The 22,026-nt window shown below is 39.3% G+C and overlaps 1 protein-coding gene and 1 long non-coding RNA gene across 2 annotated transcripts in view; one reads left to right on the top strand and one right to left on the bottom strand.

The window, feature by feature from the left end:
* esrrga (estrogen-related receptor gamma a) overlaps nt 1–12,242 on the bottom strand; it is an 81,833-nt gene extending 69,591 nt beyond the window's left edge. Inside the window, exon 1 of the mRNA XM_060880321.1 lies at nt 12,224–12,242. The gene's annotated coding sequence lies outside the window, so the exon portion shown is untranslated. The remainder of the gene's footprint in view (nt 1–12,223) is intronic.
* Nucleotides 12,243–13,337: 1,095 nt separating this feature from the next.
* On the top strand, nt 13,338–21,097 carry LOC132852901 (uncharacterized). Its single transcript, XR_009649137.1, has 3 exons — nt 13,338–13,650; nt 14,023–14,143; nt 15,303–21,097. It is a non-coding gene; the product is annotated as an uncharacterized LOC132852901 (long non-coding RNA).
* Nucleotides 21,098–22,026: the final 929 nt, after the last annotated feature.

Genomic DNA, 22,026 nt, shown 5'->3' with positions numbered 1-22,026 from the left:
CTTTATCCCTGTGTCCCTGTAAAGCTGCTTTATCAGTCACCCCTGAAAAAAAACCAGCGAGCACGAGCATGAGCCCCGACCCCAAACCACAATAATCCTCCTGACTAAAATCAATACTGTCACAGCTAATACCAACACAAGGAGCACATCATATTAGTTCGCAGCAGATCAGCAGAGACGACTCCTCCTTCTGCTGAACTTGGCTGCTTTCACTAATAAGAGCTGAGAGATACAGACACTATATACATACATATATATATATATATATATATATATATATATATATATATATATATATATATATATATATATATATATATATATATATATTGAGCTATATATACATTTGCATAATAATTGCCTGCTGATGACATTGGGGCAAAAAACACTGTACTGAAAAACTAAAACGTATGAACGACCCTCTCGATCCTCTTCATAAGTCTTTCGAAGGTATTCTGGAATATTCTTTCAACCATGCATGAGTTTTTCAGTCATTTAGGGAAAAAGAGGAAGTTGAGAAACTGACAAGGCAGGATTCTCAGCCCAACCTGTCATTAATAGGCTTTAATCCCTGTAGCCTCACTGAATACATTTGAACTTAAGTATGCACAGCCAGGCTGCACTGATTGCCCCGGCCCGTCGATATGCGTCAATAGCCGTCCCGTGTACACATTAGCAGTTTTTGCACAGCTCCTTCCTCTATTGTTGTGCGACTCGCCACCGCATGCTTTACATCCACCGTGCTTTGTCTTGCCTCCGATCTCGTCTCGTCACAGACATAACAGAATAGTCAGTACTAAAAATCAGCGTGTTGTTAACTTGAGCCAGCTTCTTTTGTCTGGACGTGTTTGTGTGAAGTGCTGGTGAAAGCTGTGGGTGTGTGTGCGTGTGTGTGAAATGTTAAAGACAGTGATGACCCCTTTGGTCAGCGACTGTTGACACACAGCTAAGAATTATCAACGTGAGAGCGGCATAGCATCAATCACGCCAGTCAATAGGGGAGGGCAAGTTCATGCGGGTCACATGTCAGCCGGCTCAATGCGCCCGAGCCGCTGGAGTTGTTTAGAATCAACTTGTCAAAATCGGGCCTTAATAAATTCAACACTTATTCTGAGGCCTAGGATTCATCACGGCTTAGATGCAGAAAGACCGAAGAAGAGAAAAGAAATACACATAATATTACACAACAAAATTAAATACCACAAAAAAAAAAAAAAAAAAAACGAGCAGAGAAAACAAAATATATGAAATTGCTTTTGGTGCCATTTCATTTATTATTCTTAGTAGAATATGTGATAGCATTTAGTTTAGATTATTTTATTAATTATTATTACTTTTTTAATTACACAGTTTTATTCATTTCTCTGTAATTCATTGATACTATGGATTGTTTGATAAAAGGCACCTGAATACTGCACACACACTCATGCACACACACACATCCATCACATGTAGAGCACAAATGCACTCACGAAAAAGAACTCAATCTGTGCAAAACTGTGTGTGTGTGTGTGTGTGTGTGTGTGTGTGTGTGTGTGTGTGTGTGACTCAATGGCAGGCTGGCAGTTGCGTTAGGATGTCCTGATCATGCAGTTCAGTAGTGGACAACAGAGGGAGCTACTGGCTGTGATGTGGTCAGTGCAGTTTGTGTGTGTGTGTGTGTGTGTGTGTGTATGATGTGTCCTCTATTGTTCCAACCTTCCACAGCACTGTCATAGACTGTATATATAAAAGTGATAAAGTAGTATGTATCAAATGCATTTGGATTTGCTTTTATAGTGTGTTCATATAAAATGTAAAAAAAAAGAGAATGTAAAAAGATCCAAATAACAAAAGGAGGTTAAAGAATCTTAACTATTATTATTAGTTAATGGGATAAATAACAAAAAGACATTTCTTTAGGTTTTTATATTCCATGGAACACACACACATACACACACACACACACAGAAATTTGTCAGGCCATGACTGGACACAAAAGCACTCTCCACACTAGCACTTCAGGACCTCTCACCTTAACAGAGTGAAAAAAACGCTTCAGCTAAAACCGAGATTATGAAAGAGGAAAAATAACGCAGTGTCGTCGGCGAAGGAGCGAGCGGATAAGTAATCTAATGGCCTATCAGCAGGTACAATTGTCACATGAAGGAAAGTGCCAATTTCAAAGCCCCCCTGCTTGGCTGGGTGATAACAGGCTAGCGGGGGCTCCAGGGACAGCCGGAGAGCCTGGCGTGTGGCATTTGCTAACCTCTTTTTGATAGCGCTTTGTTACTTTTCTCTCATTCATAGTCTTTCTTCAGCGAGTTATACACTGTACAACCTCGAGCTGGTTTAGCTTCACTCCTGCATGAATATCCATCACTCATTCTGATGGGGCAAAAAAAAAAAAAAACAGACTGTGGAAGTGATTAGCTGGAGGAGACAACACCTGATTATTTTAGGCACAGTAAAGAAAATTATTTTAAAGTCTCCACTATCTCCAGCTACACTTATGACACACACATAGTCTCTAACTCAGTTTTAATTACTTAACCCTGATATGTGATACACGTTGGGACACCTTTTAGGCCAAAGTATTTACAAACCACAGTCTCAGACACCTCCAATCTTTATCTAGGGCCACAATTAAGAGTTCACAGCACTTTATCACCCCCCTCGTCCTCACCAAACACACGCTTTTCTTGTAGTACTGATGCAATCACATTATTTCACACACACACACAAAATCAGGCGTGAACTGATACATCTGTGTTCCTTCAGCTGAGGTTTTTTGTGTTTTTTTTGTACAAGGCTGTCTAAAGGAAGGAAACAGTCCAACTTTATAAAACTTACCAAACATATATCGTTTTGGAAAACTGCAAATTGTTAATCAGGACATACTAAAACTCACAGAAACAGTGGGTTAAATGTGCACAGGAGGCATTAGTGTTGAGCTGGTTGGTAAAGGTTGTTAAATATTCCTAGTGAAAGTGTCCCTCCTCGGCCAGTGCTCTGGCCTCACCGGTCCTGCTCTGAATGGAGACATGCCATCATTTCTACATGGCCCCATTAACCACAACTCAGCCGCCGTGGCACAGAACCCGAGCCCGAACTGAGCTTTTTCACTGACTACAGCAAGCTAGCTATAATGCTCCATGTAAGAGACTTATTAAAGGTGCAATAGGTCTTAATCATTTATCTATCTATCTATTTATTTCTTTATTTATTTATTTATTTTTACTAGTACAAACAACCTCAAAATTATGTTGAAAAAAGCAATGGCATCAACACACGTCTTTCACATGTCTTGGCAAACACATGCCCAACTTCTTTTCTCAACTACACTTCCTCTATGTTTGTGTTTTGAAAAGGAAAACATGGTGGAATCCAATAAGTGGTCAGATATTTCAACTGCGAGGGCAAAAAACATGCTGTCGAGAACCTGTAAAACTTAGCAGTGCTTTTCCAAGGTTCCTGATAAAGGGGGATGAAGAATGCACACTGCCAAGTAAAGCATCACATAAGATAAACCATGTTCGTGCTGCAAACGATGCAAGCTAGCTATTATCTTGTATAAGTGTTATGGTAAGCTGAAAACCCCACGAGAGCTCATTCTCGACCTTTCTCACAACATCCAATCAGTATGTGCCTTATACAGTATGAACTAGCATATATTCATGCTAATTAACATTTTAAGTCTGTTGTTTTAGCTATGAATGAGGATGTCAACTGGGTATTTATCTAAAATTAAAAGCTACATGTCACGATAGTGCTTACCACCGGATAGCTCAGATTCTGTGGGTTTAGCTTTTACACCGTCATGCGAAAATACATGAACATGACTCAAAATGACTCAAAGACCATCTGAAGAAGACAATTACAACTTTACAAGACACTAAGCTCTTCAAACAAAAGCTGCATGAAGTGACCGTCCATTTTTGCCAAAGCTTTCCAAACCAATGTTTCTTCTATTAGTTATGGATTTGTGTTATAACACTGATGACATCTCATTTGACCCAGCAGATGATTGTGGATGCCAGGATGTTTTACACCAAGATTACACCAATGTTCAGCTTATAGCTACGCAGGACTTGAACTAGCAGCAAGTCAGGAATATTCCACTTACTAAATCCTTTAAAAGAGGCCGAAATTTAAAAATAGATGTTTTCTCATTCACACGAGGTCCACTCTTATAGCACTGACACACTGAGCTATTAATTTAAACTCGGTTCTCTGTGTGTTTTGTATACTGTATGTGTTACACTTTTAGCCAAAAAGGCAGACAGACTGACGTGTTTTATTGTGTAGAATTTGCAACTTAGAAGAAAAAATATGTTTTAACAACGGAAAATAATTTATATAAAGTCAAATGTATGTTGAATGCAGTGCTTTATAGACTCACATTATTAAACCTTTTTTTAATTCATTGGGAGCTTGAAAAATGTGAAGCTTGAGTCTTGTTCGACTGACAAAATGCTCAATGCTTAAAATGCAAATACAAACTGATCAAACCTGGAAAAATAGCTGCTTCAAACAGGAAAAGAGTTGAAAATGCTCGGAATAGATTTAATAGGCTATTCTTTATAGGAATTATATTTAGTATATATTTGTGAGTATATTTAAGATATTACAAGGTTTTTCCAATTTCGATCTTTTTCTGATAACTTCTGCCATCAGGGATTGTTTGTAATGGTTATGACATAATGTATTTTCAGGAGTTTTGAGAGAAACAGCTGTATTTACACTTGAATTACATCTGGCTAAAATGCATTCCAGATTGGTTTGTGTGATCAGGTTTAAATGCGTTTAGGTTTGGATGCTTTTGAATTTTACCCTCACTCATCATTAACTTTATAAGAAACACTTGTACAACTGTATTTATGCAGTTATCTAATCAGCCAAATCATGTGACAGCGGCACGATGCTAAAAAAACTCACTGGTTGCTTTACTGGGTATAGGTGTACAGGTGTTCCTAAAAACAAAGAAAAAAAGTGGACGGTGAGTGTATATATAATCCTTGATGTATAAAATGATCCATAATACCAACAATACCCATGTTCGGTGTACTGCTTTGAAACAGCACAAAGTTTAATCTTAGCTTACGATTAAAGGGTAAGAGACGTGATCAAAGCGCTACAATGTTCTCATGAAAAAAGTTCTGAAATGCCAGCTTTATATACCACGTAGAGAAGCAAGAAGAACGACAACTGAACCCCCTCTCATATCGACGCCCTGCACATTAGCATAAGAAGCTACCAGTGGGTTTTTGAGCATGACCTGGTTGTGAGATTGCAGTTGGCCAGCCGCATTCTGCTTATCTCCAAACCCCAACGAGTGCAGCTCGCGCCTCCGAGACATACGCTATCAGCCGAGCCTCACCGCTATCACAACGCCAGTGATGCAGCATGCTGCAGTTAAGCCCTGTGAACTTAACCTGGGTATTTCTTTCATTTAAATAAACAAAAAGATTTATTACTTCATTAATTGATGGGAATTTCTAAAACTGGAGCAAAGGGCAGATTTGGTTTGTTGAAACTTCGGAGGTCCGTAACAGTCAATTCCAGCTAAGTTGTAATACTAAAGTTACTGTTAGTGTTGCAGTAGAGTCGACTAGAAGAGAGACTGAAGACCAAGACTCGGAGCTAGGACTAGGCCAGACCAGGATGAGACTTAATTCAGATTTTTAAAGGACTAAAGGACATTCATTTTGGTCCTTAATGTCTTAATGTTATGTGCAACCACAGAACATAAACTGGTTTAGTCGGTAGCTGTACAGGTATACAGTATAGTATCGTATTTTCTAAAAGGAAAGATAGCCATAACAAATTTTAGTTTTTTAGGAACACATACATCAATAAAAAAAAATAAAACTTTTTCATACAAAATTAATTAAAAAAAAATAGAATTAAGATATATTTTATTTGTATTCTTGTGTATTCAAGAAAGAAAATTTTAAATTGTCCTGACTACATAACAGTAGCCTGAAATCATGTTAGCACGCTTCAGTAATCATCCTGTGAATGTTCAAAGTAAGAGCGTTAAGCATCACAATTTTTATATGTGGCTCTTCCTACATGATGTAAGTATGTATGTATGGTATGAATTAAAATTTGTACTCAAAGCTATAAAATGATTCATAAAATTGATTTGTTTCTTATTTTTGAGTCACATAATTTAAAACGAATTTTTTGGTAAACACAAAAAATCGTTTTAATTTGTTCAAATACACGATGTTTCTTGTTACAGTGAAATAAAACACCATCAGCAGTGTTATAGTGAGTAATGAATTACAGCTATATCCTGTTCTCATCAAAAAGCAGAATCAAACAGATTTCATGGTTATGCCACGTTACCCATCAGCCCCAGCATGTCACGTCTCCATCAGATATCCAGTAATCAACTGTTCTATGTTACCCCAAATTATCACCCTTATCCATGTTCCTGTGTTTCAGTACTGTGTTACTGTACATGAAGAGGACCGTGATTCTGGTGTGCTGGTCGCTTTGATGCCGTAATTACGGGAGCTATAATTATTGCCTCTGCAATAATCTCATCCCTTAATATATCAGCACTTGACAATGATTTCTCCTTTCAAACGTAAGTTAGCCTACGATTAAATACAGCTGCCCCTCTCTACCATCTCTACACCTTTCCAGCTAGGAATGATATTAACTGATAGTGATCATACATGTAAAAGGCTTCCCCTCCCTCGGTCTATCCCTAACTCTCTCTGTCTCTCTGTGTCTCCTTCTTTAATAAAAGTCCCTCCTTTAAGAAAGCGGTAATTGACTCCTCTCTGAGGGAGCTGGTGCGTTCCAGACGATACCCACATATTCATACGCTTCCTCCAAAGCCAAGGTGCTGTGAGACGAATATTAATAATGGCCACACGTGGCCACTTGCACGGCAAACCTCAGTCTAAACATTAAATGTGTGCTGTTTTATGTAATTTAATGTCAACTGAGTGAATCATACAAAGAAAAGAAGGCAATATGCAAGTGGGACTTCCCTACTTGGCTCTTGGTATATCATTTATGTAGAAGCTCACCTGCACACAGCAGGCTTCAGTGGACAGTCACACCACATTACAGAAAGCGAAAGAACAATTCGCAATACACACAAACATGTTTGTCCACTTTTATTTGTATTCTTATATTCATGCACTTTTGCACTTTTTCATTATTTCATGTTGTTCTCTCCAGATTTGTCTGGGTTTCTTACAGTTCTCCGGTTTCCTTCCAATTCCCAAAAACAAGCCAGGGAATGGAAGGAAGAGAGAGAACCTAGTCTGGGATTTACACTGTGAACGTGTGTGTCAATGGAGTCCAACAATCATCCCTGAAGTGTTACAAAAAAACCCTTCATTTATCAATATGCCCATTTACAACTGCTGTGCTTTACAAATCCACACACATACACACGCACTTTTCTGCTAACACAGTTTTAAGCAAAAACAAGTGAATTGTCAACGCTTGACCAACACTAATGGAATAGATTTTCTGCGATGAGAAACCTAGCTTAAGCTTAAACAATTCTTCAGAAGATCATGAGGTTGTTTGTTTGTTTGTTTGTTTGTTTGTGACCGGCTCTCAGCTACTGATGCAGGTTACCCCTAGATTCCACGAGATAAGAACGTGAGCATTATTTGCTTAGCAGCTAGTTAGTAAGGAGGGTTATCATACATATTGCAAAAAGCCACTACACAGCAGATATGATTTAAGCAGAAGAACGTAGGAAAGGATCAGCAAAGCTCTGGACATTCTTTACTGACCATAAACCCAGAGGAGCTACTTTGAGACTCACTGATCACATGACCCTCTGTCTTTGACAAGCTTTTCTGCAGGCACGAAAGGACAAACAATTGCACATTATGTACTAGATCGTAGAAGCCACACCACCAAGATTCTGTCCCTCACAGCTGTTATTGTACTGTTTTATTTTCCGGTCATGCAATGGCTTTTCTCAGTCCAGCAAATTCTGAGTTTCGTTATTCAAAGGTACACTTGCTGTGTCCCTGGGACAAGCAAATCCCCCCTGATCTGAATTCCAAAGCAGTGAGGAAACAAGCTCCATTCAAATTGACACACAAACAAGTGTGTGTTCACAAATCAGTTGCCACGGCGTCAACAACTTGATCAGGAAATATCATGATAGCCTGATAGAACAGGACGACATCATCTCCTTTTAAAATTATAGCCGCCATCTAAGTTTAGATACCTGTGCTGTCCAAAAAAGTGTGTGCGTCCTGATCCTGGAGTAAAGCATCCACTGCCACACCTCCGTAAAGCATTTCACTGATCCTGTTATGTCCCCTCATTCGAAACTAATACCATTCCCTCCCGCCTCATCTGCCCCCTCCTTCCTTCTCTCTCACCACCTGATTTGATAACAAATATTCCCTCACCTAAATTAGAAATGTGAAATAATTATGCCACCGGCCCTCCTACGGGTTATTCATAGGATCCGGCCGTTGTAAGGGAGCTTTCGTTATACAAATAGGTTACTTCAGAGAGTGACTTTAATTATGTTGGTTTCAAACAGAACATGAGTGCACAATTCCAGTGGGATTTGGAGTATCCAAGCTCTTTGTTAACTGAACACAAATGTATGCCAGCAAGGAGCATTGGCCCCGACTCTGCGCTCAATTTATTCAGACGCCGCACACCTCTGCCCGTGAATAATTCCACTAATAATAAAGATAGCAAGAAACAAGAGAATCCCCATTCAAGAGAAGAAAAAAAGGGCTAACAAAGAGGAAAATCTACGTGACTTTCCAAGGACAAGTTATGGGCAGTGTCAAGGGCAATGAAAACAAATCATGTTTGTCTCCACTCAACGAAGATGGCCACATCTACCACACTCTTTTTTTGTTTTCCTTTGTTCCTGTTTTTCTTTAAAAGAACTATGAAGAACCCTATCCACGAAAAGCGTCTCTTCTTTAGAAAGATAGAACCATTAATTATCCAAAAGAAACCTTGAGGAAGAACGTAGAGTACACTATGCTGATATATATGGATGGAATGGTATGCAGTTGTAGTGCGAGGTCTAGTTAGTGCGTAATCTGATCCACACACCCTAGCAGTGTTCCCAGTGGTCAGTTATCCAGAAAATCAGATCACTAGCTGATACCTCCAAGCACAGCCCATGCAAAATTGTTAGGAATTGTAACTCTAAGATAGATTTAATTTGCTTGATAAGCATTAAGAAAAGTTAATCTTACATAAGCAAGTCTGGAGATTGCGGATTGATTTAGATTTGTCACTGAATTAGTAATGGCACTAGGTCTCAGTCTTGGGTTTTGGTCTAGCAAAATGTGATCTTGGTCTGGAAAAAGAGTTTGTAAAAAAAATAGCTTTAGTTCATGATGTTTAATCTTTACTTAAACACAAATTTGAGTCTAATCATTGGAGCAAACATCAAACTTTGGAGACAGTCCAGAGAATTAGTATAACTGGTATGAACTAATTTTTAAGATAGAACCATAGAACCAACTAATTGTTTAAGATAGAACCATAGGAGATGGTTCAGGTGCTGTACTGTATATACTGTGTGTGTTATATGGTGGTGTAGTGGTTAGGCTCTTTGCCTTGTATCTATGAGGTTGGGGGTTTAAGTCCCACACTGCTTGGCTGGAGTTTGGGGTTCAGGGGTTTCCTCTGTGTACCCTGGGTTCAGGCTTCCTTGTAGAGAAAATGGATGGATCTGTGTGGCCTTTTTTCTGAGTACATCCACATATTTTTTTAGCCAGTGGTTTGCATGTACCCAATGAAACTACTCATGGTAACCCAATTATATGCTTCCAGAATTTTCCAGATGAAGAACATTTTGTCTTGAAATGGATTTGTCCTTGTATGGTGAAGATTGAGATGACTCTTTCTTGTTTTCATCTTTACTTGGCCTTGACTGTGACTCTAGTCCTGGTCTTGGCTTTGATGACATTGTTGACTACATCTCAGAAGGAATCATTCAGAAAATCTACAATCACTCGTCCTGACCACAAGCGTTACAACTTTCTGTAATTTATTATTCAGGCAGTTTGTCCAGAAATCTCATAAACACCATGTTGTCAGAACAGCCAAGCCATGATCAAAGCATCATGCTATACCAGAAAGATGCCTATTATATTTGTGTGCTATTAACATGATTATGTAATAACAGGAGAAGTCTATTACAGAACCAGCACAGAGACAAATCTGCATCCTCATCTGCTAATATTTCACAATCATACAAAAACATAATCTGTCTGTTTGACTGCGAGGAAATTTATAGTCACCCCATATCGTCACCTGATTGCTTTTGCTGGACACAATAGTGGTAAATTGCATGCTGTCTGGTAAACACAGTCAGTCAGATGTATACACGTAATTCTTTCAGAGCTGCTGATTGAAACAAAATTCTAATACGTGCCCCTGCAACACCCAACCTTGAAAATGACTGCATTGCCACAGCCTTCTGCTTTAATTTGGGAACAATATTAATTGGGGGTTGTGTTTAGGGATTTTTTTTTTCATGTGATCTTTCAAAATAATTAAAATGTCAGTGAAAGTAAATATGCATAAAGGTCATAGTTTCTGAAATTTGATTTCTTGGGTTAGAAGGGAAAATGACTCGCCTTTTGGATAACAACTGGGGTCTTAGACACATAGCTCATGTAACAAACCATGTTATGACACCTTATATGGCTGAATAATCTGTAACCATTTCTCAGCAGCATATCTGTATAGTTAGGTATCAGAAATACGGATAGAAATGGGGTTAGTTTCTAATCCGTAATAATCTGCTGCTCTGAACTGGTTGTATACTTGGGGCCACATGGGTAGAAGAAATATATAAAAATCCTATAGTCAGTGAGATGCTAGCTAAAAAATGGGGTCTTAACACTGATCAGGAACCAAACCAATGCTTAACATTTACCAGTTGGTGGTTTGTTTGAACTGCTCTTCATAGTTATTATCTATTTCATAACGTAGTTAACAATAAATTAATCATTTCTGCTCGACAACAGCACTATGTTGGATGCCTGGTTAATTAAATAGGTGAGAATAAGCATAAGCAGGGGCAAATCTGGTTACATGCACTGATTAGTCATAACATGAAAACCATGGGCAGATGACGTGAATAACATTTGACAATGATTATGTCATTTGAGAACAATTACAGCATTTGGCAGGTGTCCTGATCCATTCATTCATTCATTTTCTACCGCTTATCTGAACTACTGTACCTTGGGTCACGGGGAGCCTGTGCCTATCTCAGGCATCATCGGGCATCAAGACAGGATACACCCTGGACGGAGTGCCAACCCATCACAGGGCACACACACACTCATTCACTCACACAATCACACACTACGGACAATTTTCCAGAGATGCCAATCAACCTACCATGCATGTCTTTAGACTGGGGGAGGAAACCAGAGTACCCGGAGGAAACCCCAGAGGCACGGGGAGAACATGCAAACTCCAGACACACAAGGTGGAGGCGGGAATCGAACCCCGACCCTGGAGGTGTGAGGCGAACGTGCTAACCACTAAGCCACCGTGCCTGCCCTGATCCAGGGTCTTAAATTGCATCTCATTGTATACAACCTAGGGGTAAGGGCCTTGCTCAGAGGCCCAGCAGGGACAGCTACGTGAACCTGGAATTCAAACTCAACCTTTGATAGTTCAACCTAAGTAACACCTTGACCACTAAGTTACTACATTCCCTTGTCTCATCACTTTTGCACCTGTCTAAGGTCAGGTCTCAAAGGTAAGGTGCTGTAAGCAGAAAAAAATGAGCAAGTGTAAGAATCAACCAACAGTAGGACGGCAGCACATGCCCTAGACAAACCTGAAAGTAACCCGGGAGAGCTACTGTACAAATATGTGTAGAAATAAATGAGCAAAATATAAACAAAACCTGCTAATGGCTGTTTTTCTAATCACAGCTCTGTCTAACAGGATCTTTGTCATAATCACTGATCCTCTGACACACTAGGATTTTATTAGGATCATCTCGTACACTGTCCGAAAAATAAAATGTAAAATAAAATTGTATTGAATTGAAATAAATCTTTAAACCAATATAACTTGTAGTAATGTAGCGTAACTTACATATGAAATCTATTAGACATAGACAAGGTTTTTGAAGTCAAGCAGTATAATGATCATGATTATGAAGTTGCACATTGGAGTAAAACACCACACACATACAAAGAGAGAGAATGAGAGAGAGAGAGAGAGAGAGAGAGAGAGTTCTGACCTTGTTAACTAATGTCGAGCATGGATCCTTTTACCACTGCAGCAATCCTCAGCAGTGAGTAGGGATCTCCTTTTCTCACATAACAGAGCTGTTCTCTGTAAAAGTCTCACTACTGACAGATAGCTGTCTCTGTCTCTTTGCAGTTTGTACAAGCCATGCCTCTATGATTATGTAAACCATTTTTACAAACTTGATCAGGGACGATAAGGAGCTTTGGTTGTTTACAATGATAAACCATGTGCTTTGACTTCATTTTCAGCATTTTACAAAATGTGCATCAGGTTTATTATTGAGTGATTGCCATGTTATACCTGTATACCTGTCACGTCACGTAATGTCACATTTCACCACGACTGACAAACATGGCTCCAACGTTTTGACTCCAACTCCCAGATACCTAAAACACACCCAACATTCACAATCACCAGACATTTAATAGTGCAAGATTATTTTTTTGTAAGTTTGTTTTTCCACCAGGTATAAATCTGTTCCTTTGGTCTGTGATATTATAAAGGCATTTAATGTTATTCTGGGTTCCCTGTTTTCTGAATGTTTTGCCCTGTTGTCCTTTTTTTTTTTTTTTACCTTTCCCAGTTCCTAATTTTGTGGGTTTTTTTTTATTTTTTATTAAAGCCTTTATTTGGCTCCATAGACAAAACCTGAGAAGAAACAGTGAGATGGAAATTAAAAAAAATAAAAACACAGAGCTTACACTTATGTACCCCTTATTTATTTGTGTGAAAACATAAATACATTTCCCCAGTCACATGACCTAAGCTGAGCCTATTTGCTGCTACCGAGAGTGACCCTTGGTCCACTTAACGTGCCGCGTGCCTCCCAACCTTCTGCTTATTTTAGATAAAGCCACTCAGTGTGATTTCAATTCATAGCAGCACAGAACTGGCCAACAATAAGCAGATAGCGATATGACCAAAAATATTTATATATATACACAGACATACACGTGCGTCATGACAGGGGCCAATCGGAAAAACTTGAATGGAACTGGAGTCTGAATGCTCGACATGTTGAAACAGTGTAAACATCGCTCTGGTTGAAGTCACATAGTTGTTGTTCAAAGATAAGGACATGATAAGCAAGATAGGCTGCAATTACTACTTCCATTATAATACAGTTAAACAGTTAAACAGTCGGATTATATCTCGCTAGAGTTGAAAAGAAAAACAGAGCACTTTGTTCACTGTCTCCAACCTCTCTGTCTACGCACAGCCGTGTTTCAATGTAGGCCAGCAAAAATCCGTACATCAGTGGGAGTAAAACGATGCCTCACCGCTGGGAGACAAGGCTTTTTCTCTGCTTTGTGTGACGATGCTGTGTTAAGTGCAAGAGCCTGAGGAAAGATGGAGCACAGCGCCTTAAGTAGCTCTCTGGGGATGCTGGAGATTTCCGGGATGAGGAGTCTGCAGGTACCTGGAATCTTCGGGTTGTTTGAAACGATTCCACTGATTCTGACGTTCACCTTCACTCTGTCTCTCTCACAAGATAACGGCGAGTACACAGAGCCAGAGACACAAACCTAAAACCCAGTAGGAATCTCTTTCACACACTATAATATAATATAACAGCACAACGATGCTAAACCGTCAATAAATCATATTTAGAACTAAAAGCAACTAACTAGGCTCTTGTCGAAAAATACGCTATTGTAAATAAAAGAGCTAATAGAATTTAAGCAAAACGAGCGCTCAGAGTTTGAACATTGTGAACGAGATGGAAGCAATTGTGCTAGTGTCAAAGTAGCACCACTTTTCCTGATGTTCCGTCAATATCTTGCTCAGGTGCAGTGGTCTGAGAAGAAAAGGAGAGAGCGGTGGATGAGGGACGGGGTGGGGGTGGGGTGGGAGAAGTCTAACAAGACTCGCTGCCTTGAGCCACCATCTCTGACTGACACTCTCTTAAGTGAGTAAAGATTTGTTCTGTTAGCAGCGGCAGTTTCGAGAACAAGGCAGAATCATAATGTGTGTGTGTGTGTGTGTGTGTGTGTGTGTGTGTGTGTGTGTGTGTGTGTGTGTGTGTGTGTGAAACTAAAACTAACATAAGATGTCAGATAAATGTCAAAAATTGTGAACATACTGTAATCCTGCATAATATATATATATATATATATATATATATATATATATATATATATATATATATATATATATATATATATATATAATCATCAATGCATCACCATTTAAGATGCCCTTTCATTTTAATTTTTCATTATTATTATTTTTTTTAAGCATTGACTTTTTGTAGTCTGTGTCAAAGCAGCTCATTTAAAATCAGGCAGTATGAAGAACAAGGGGGAAAAAAGGAATCATTATGCAGGCTAAACAGTGCGCAAAGTCAGCTAACATATTCAGAACAGTCACAATCACTAAGCCCTCTGACACAATATGTAATCTTGAGGGAAAATCAATGACGTGTCCAAAACTATAATTGCTACTCCCAAATTGCCTCAGTAGCAATATGCGTCTGAAGGAACAAGAAGTATAAACTCAGCAAAAAAAAAAAACACGAAAAAAGGAAAAAAAAAAACTTCACCACTGTTCGTTCGTTGGATTAGAGAACCTTTTAATGGCCTGCTTATCACCAGATAACTACAGCATAAGACTGTGACCTTTAACCTGCTAATCATCTTCTGAAATGGAGATTCATCACAGTACAATCACACATGGCCCATGTTTTTTTTTTATTTTTGGGTACAGTAGAGAGTAGAAACTACACCAGGGGTGGGCAATTAATTTTTATAAGTGGCCACATGACAAACCTGTGCTGTGTTGTAGGGCCAATAACTTAACTTGAACATAATTCTTCTAAACATTCATTTTCTAAATTAGCTGTTAGTAATGATCAGAAGAATAAAGATATTCTGTTAATATTTATTTTCTATTTATTTTAAATAGAAAAATACACCTAAATGAACACTAAAAACAAAAACAGCTGTTTACCTACGCGTTTGCGTCCTTACATAAATTAAAAAAAAACGGCACATTTTTCAAAATAAAAGCAACCTAGTTGTATTGTGTACACATCAATAATACTTTATCATTTATGTTCTAATTTACAGTTGACCTCACACGGGCCAGACAGAGATGCCTAAAGGGCCGGATGTGGCTCGCCAGCCGTAAAATGCCCGATGCTATTGGTCAGTCCCCACGTGGGTCTGTTATTTTTACAAGTTATTAACCAATCTAAAGTCTTGAAAATAGCTTGAGCTCCATTGGACACTTCAACTGTCCACCTCTTCCTCACTCCACGGGAGAGCTTCGCGGCATATTTCTCCTCAAGAAGAGTCGCAACGAATGAGGTAAATGTCTTCAAAACACTGGGCTCAAAGAAAAAAAAATCTTGACCCCCGCTAGTTCTGGTGCTCCTCTGAGGACAGGAATTTAGCGCAAGACAATCCACTGCAACGCGGACTAAACCCTGTGCACTGCAGATAAGGTATGGCGTTTTTTTTTCATTTCCTGAAAAATAATGGTATTGGAGATACGAGGATTCCGCCCGACAGCGACGATATATAATAATAACAACATCATACACACACACATATATATATATATATATACACACACATCATGCCCTATATTTTTGTCCTATGTACTGACATGGTTTATGGGACGAAGCTCACATAGTGAAATTCAATCATTTGGCCAGAATCATGGCGCGCGGAATAGCCTAGATCCACTCCTTACTTTACAATCATTATGACACTGAGTGGAGAGAGAAACAGGAAAAAAATAAATAAAAAAAGGACTTTAATGGACCACCCTCCTTAGAAGCAGCAGCAGCAGCCCCTTTCCCAAAGACTAACCCTCTGCAATTAGTCTAATTAATGTGAAACAATGGAGCGCATGGCCACTTATCAAATTGATTGTTCTCCCTATAGAAGGGGGAGTGTGGCAGGCCTGGCCTTGTAAAGGGCGACTAATTTCAGAAGATGATTGGAGTTGTCACGTTGCTGTGGGACAATTACCTCCCGACTTCGGTCACGGGCGGCGGAAGAGATAATTAGCATGCGTTTAAAAGGGCTGTATTCTAATTAGCTGCACTTTGTCAAAATACGGTGGAGAGAGTTCAGATGGTGGAGGAACTTTGGTTTGGCTGCAAAGATCCAAACACACACCATAAACCACACACCACACACACGTCACATAATATCATAACATAATGAGTGAGATTTCTTTCTGTCTTTTTTTCCCCCTCACCCACAAAAAAAAAAAAAGACTCTTGTTAAGCCCCTTAAGCCCATCTCCAGAAGCTTAACAGAGACACTTTAACAGAGTCCTATAAACTGCCTCTCTCTCCTCTGTAGCTGCTGCAAATCCATCATTAATCCTTTCAATTAATTTATTCTTGTGGGCTTCTCCTAAGGTTTAGCCTCTGTGATTTAATATGGCAATGTGTTGCCATGCTGACACTGAAATGAGAAACCTCTGAAGCAGGAGGTGAAGCGGTGTCCCATCTCACCTCATCCAAAAAGTGTTTTTTTTTTTTTTATTGCCAGAAAGTGGAACATGTAGTTCAGATGGCATGTGACGTGCATAGTTCAGGCTCCTTGAACCCCAGAAAAGGATTCTCTGGTGGTCTACATTCATAACATTCCCTTAATAACCGTTTTACATTTTTAATTAATTCCATTTGAGGCCATTGAGAATTTGTAAGCATGGTAATTGCATGGAAAGAGCCCTTTGGGGTGGGGGAGGTGAGGGTTTAGGGGGTTCTGGGTACAAACATATTTCTATTCTGTAAAAGAGTCCAAAACACTTGAAGATCGTGCCAAAGCGTGATGCCAAAGCGATTCTAATCAGATGGCGATTTTTGTTAGTGTTCCCTGTTTTTGTTGCTTTTTTAATTGTCAACAATATCACTTGCATTACTGAGATGTGCCATATGCGTAATCTATTAAAGTAACAAAAGTCTTAACATTTGCAGTTTAACAGAAAACTTTCAGCCTTCCGAACGACATTAATGGTGCTCCTTTCCTTACCTGTTATTGATCTGAATTTGCCTATTTTGCAGGAAGCACGTGCTAGGAGATCATCTTCATCTTGCAGCTGAACTTGTTTCCATCCTGCTGTAAATTAAGTCAATTATTCTGTTAAGCTAATTACTATTCCAATTAGCGCAGCTATAACAGCTTTCTGACCTTATTATCATATCTTTAGCAATGCACATGGCAGAGTCAGAGAGCAGAGACATGTGGGATTGTGTCTGTTTTACAGTGTTTCACTTCACCCACACTAATTAAACATCATCATAGCACTTCAGTTAAATCAACAACTAACACTTCACTTGATTTCAAGCTACATACGTGTTAAATAATAGTACGAAGCTAATACTGCTATTTTTTCCTAAGGTAATGACTGTACGCTTTCTGGATCTTTTGTTCTGCGACTTCAGGGGACAGATTTGAATTGGTTGTAGAGAAACAGAGGGATGGAGAGATGACAGACGAGAGAAAGCTTTCTGTTCTTTCAGGAGTTTTCAGTGTAACAAGGCAGTGAGTATGGAAGCCCAAGGGAGCTTCTGCTCTACAGATTAGACACCGACATTCAACCACAGATGCAAGGAGAAGGAGGTCCCCAAAAAACACGTCAGACAGCATGTCAGTCCTCCTCGTGCTATCTCTTTACCTTGGTCTCTCTCTCTCACATCTAAACATCTCTTTATGTCAGAACAAATTGGCTGGGTCTTAGATCGCTGTCTGGCTGCTGAGAAATGAATTAATTTGTTGGTAAGGATTTAGACCACAAAATATGCCAAAAAATGGTAAAGAGGAGGAAATTTCTTGTTTGTAGACAACCGGTCAGACGTAACATGATATAGGAATGTAAATAAAGTAAACGCTGTGTAAGAAACTCTGAACTTTTCTTTATAAGAAAAAGTGTGACTTTTTTATGGTGTGAAAAAATTAGTCCTGGAGTGTAAACAACATTGTCCAAGCAGACAAGCCACAGTGCTCAAACAGCAATGTAACACAACTCCAGATCGCTTTAAAACCAACAGATATTCCGAGGCTGAAAAAGAGTGAGAGTTGTTGTAACTCTGACCTTCTTTTCTTCTTCTCACACTTACTTTGAAAGCCATTAAGGTCCGATTTCACTCACCTTCCATGGGAAGACACTGCCCTTGAAAAAAAATACATGTTCTTAAATAGGTGTTGCTTTGCCAGTCAAGGGGTTTTAAAAATGATCTAAATCAGTCTTCGGTCTTCAGACACACTCTGGAATAGTCATCCGATTTCATTCCATTTATACACACTTTTTGTAGACGACTGAAATTTTTTTTTTATGACTAAAGCTAGAAAAAGCAATACATCTAGTTATAGTTGAGGTAAACTTCAGCAATGACCATTGCTTTGTCTAGTAAAGATCGATTTCAAAGCCAGTTTAAAAATTGTTTCAACGTCCAGTTAATAGTTGCTGAAATCTCTTCAGGTAAAGTAGGTTGGACAGTCAATGAGGATTATCCGTCAACACGTTTCACCTTCACATTTCACTCAAGCTCATGCCTGCTTTGGCAAAATGCAAAGCTCGGGGTGTTTACATATACAAATCGTGTAGTTGCACTGCTTTAATCTTGTAGGCTTATATGGTCACTTTCAGTTGTTTATCTAGGATGGGTTTCTTCCATTCCTCATAAGTCCTTGTTGGTTATATATGAGATAACAATGCACCACTTCAAGACATCCAGAAGAAAATTAGCACAAAATATTGCTCACAAAAATATTTACTTAGTATTAGCCGATTACTTTAAAGCCACTCAGTTGAAATCTATCGGTTCTATGTGCTTACTCACCGTACAGATGGGTGACCAATAGAAGGAAAAGAAGTAAGAATAAAATATCTTAGTAAGGTGTCGGGCCTCCACGAGACACCGGCTTCAGTATTCATTGGTACAGATTCTTTGGAGAAATGATCACCATTAATTCAAGATAATCCTCAGATCCTCCCAAATCTCCAATAGGTGTTCAACTGGATCGAGATCTGAATTGGGACTGTGAAAAAGAAAGCATATGATTTACATAATTTTCATAATTCATTCAGTGAACACTTGTGCCCTGTGGAAGGGGGCGGGGCAATCCTGGAAGAAACCACACCCATCCAGAGAAAAATGTTTTTAACAATAGGATCGATGCAATGCTACAGTATATTAGAATAACTTTAGGATTGACTCTTCTTTTTATGTGGACAAGTAGACCTAACAAAATGCCTCCCAGAAAAAAAACAACACCTTTTTTATTATTTTTTCCCTTTAATTTGTCACCCGGCTATATACCCTGCATACCCTGTCAGGGACTTAGGGATTTTGTACTCCCATAAGGAAAGAAGGTTTAAAAGACTTTTCTAATCAGCTCTGAGATTACAAATGCAGACAAAAGGGTGAAGAGGATCTCCTGGTTATTTTTTTTCCCGAGCCACTGTGGATTTAAGACACGGCCCATACACGAGTGGCTAATGCCACCCACAGCATGACAAGCTCATCAGCATTCATTACATCAAAACAGATGCAAGCAGGTGGAAAAAACAGGCTAAAAATTGGCTGCAGGTTCTGAGGGAATAGTTGTGGCGGGGCTGGTAATCCACGGCTCAAGTGGCACGGCCGCACACCTTCCCCCTGCAACTCCATCGGGCTCCGGAAACACCTCCCGCTCTCTGCCGCATCAATATATTTCATCTGGAGCACTGAACAGCAATGGAGAGATCAGCGGAATGGGCCGAAATAATAGAATATTCATCCCTCTAATCCATATTCAATTCTTTTCGCCTCCTCCGATCGCCTCCTTCTCCTCAGTGCATGTATATGAGCTCAGGCTGTATCTCTCATTCAAATGAGTTGTTCCTCCATTCACTATCTCCTTTCTCTAGCTCTCGCCCCCTCACCCCATGTTAAATACACATGTTAGGTTTCTGCCCCGCTAACCAGCTTTTGACAGGCCCAGAGCTTTCAATAAAAGAGTCGTCTGGCTACGACAGGATGGAGAGATGAAATGTAGAAGCTAAGAAACGCTTGATGGTTAAAGAAGCGCAAAAGGATTTGCTAAATACAAAATATAACACCCCCACATCCCCCTTAAGGCAGGTTAAATCCTAGACATGGTTACAATCAAGAAATCTAGCCTCAGTTCTGAAATAGAGATAAAATACTTCTTTGTATTTGTGGACTTTCTCAAGACAGAACTCTTTCACAAAAGTCATGCATGTGTGTAATTTTATTTCCCTTATTCCATCAATCCAATGACATCATCTACTCTTAACCTGAGAAAGACTATTTTTACTTCAGCTGCTTTCTTATTTTCCCAAGGTATCCATCCCACTCTGACCATCTCAATCATCTCTATCTGACTAACTATTCCTTCATCACCCTCAGATTACAGGATAAATGAACAAAGCTATTACTGCTGTGTGCCGAAAGGGCCTGCTGACAAATATGGATACATTTCAGGAGCACCGAAGCCACCAAGGAACAATTTTGCAGATTTCATCAAGAGTTCTAATTATGTTCCTGTCAAGTCCAGAATGCTGCAATCCATAACTGGGGGAAGCACTCGGCGACGAGCTGTCGTGTGAGGGGCGTAATTTATGCCCTGGTGAAAGGGACCAGGGGGCGTGTTGAAGTGTTCCGGCATGCACAGCGCCCCCTGACTAACAACCGGATTTGGAGAAGACGAAACATTGGCTTGACGAAAGTGATGAGACAGAGAGGCTTTGGTGGATAGACCTAGTGTTCATGTGTAGAGACTGAAAAATGTTTACTAAAGGCCAACTATTAAATCCACGACACATGCATTTGTTTAGCTGTGTACACAAGCTCCTTTGAACAGGCTCTAAAATGAAGAAGCTAAATACAATCTGATAAATGGAGTGATTGTGGATGGGGTATGGGCGGGTGGGGGTGGTGTGTGTGTGGGGGGGGGGTTGTAAGCGAACAAAGGGTGTGAAAACTGGAACACAAGCTAAGGTTGATGAAATTGTTGGACATGTACAGTACACGGAAAGTGGAGACTCAGAGCAAGATGAAGAAAAGTGCAACATGACACTTAAAACAACAAAAATCTATTATTATTATTTATTTATTTATTTATTTATTTATTTATTTATTTATTATTATTATTATTATTATTATTATTATTATTATTATTATTATTATTATTATTACTACTACTACTACTACTACCACTCACAATTAGGCCATTTTTGTAACATACACAAATTAAATAAATCTGTAAAAATTTCTCTAACTTTTCTGATTTTCATTTTCAAAGCATGCAAACTTTTGTACTCACTTTCACAACCACCAGGAGGATACGCAAACAGATCAAGGCAAAACAAGACAGAGAGAGAGGAAGAGAGAGATAGAGAGACAGAGAGGAAGAGATGACGTAAGAGAGAGAAGAGTTTTTTACCTGCTCTTAGGGAAATTCTACCTGCTCTGTTCTGAACTGAACTGAAAGAAGTGACCAAAAGCTCACCTTCACAAATACACTGAGTGATGTGATGTGATGCTATTTATTAACGACAAACATATAGTAGCATGACGATGTGTATGTTAGACGGAAAGAGAGAGAGCTCAGGAGGAAAATAGTGTGTGTTTTGTCCAAGCACACTGCACAGTGATTCTCCTGGTGCTTTAAGACCTATCCATTTCTAGACAGATGACATCTTGTGTGCCAGGGGACCCCATTAGAGGAAAGGGCCAGAGCAGCGTGCGTAACCTGTCCACTTCTCCCCCTAAAGTAGAAGTGGGGATTACACTGGCACCCTACGATGGATGAGCCACCATTGAAC

Source organism: Tachysurus vachellii, chromosome 10, assembly GCF_030014155.1.
Source record: "Tachysurus vachellii isolate PV-2020 chromosome 10, HZAU_Pvac_v1, whole genome shotgun sequence".
Classification (NCBI taxonomy): Eukaryota; Metazoa; Chordata; class Actinopteri; order Siluriformes; family Bagridae; genus Tachysurus; species Tachysurus vachellii.
Note: the sequence above shows the minus strand (reverse complement) of the source record. Positions and strands in the feature narration are given on the sequence as shown.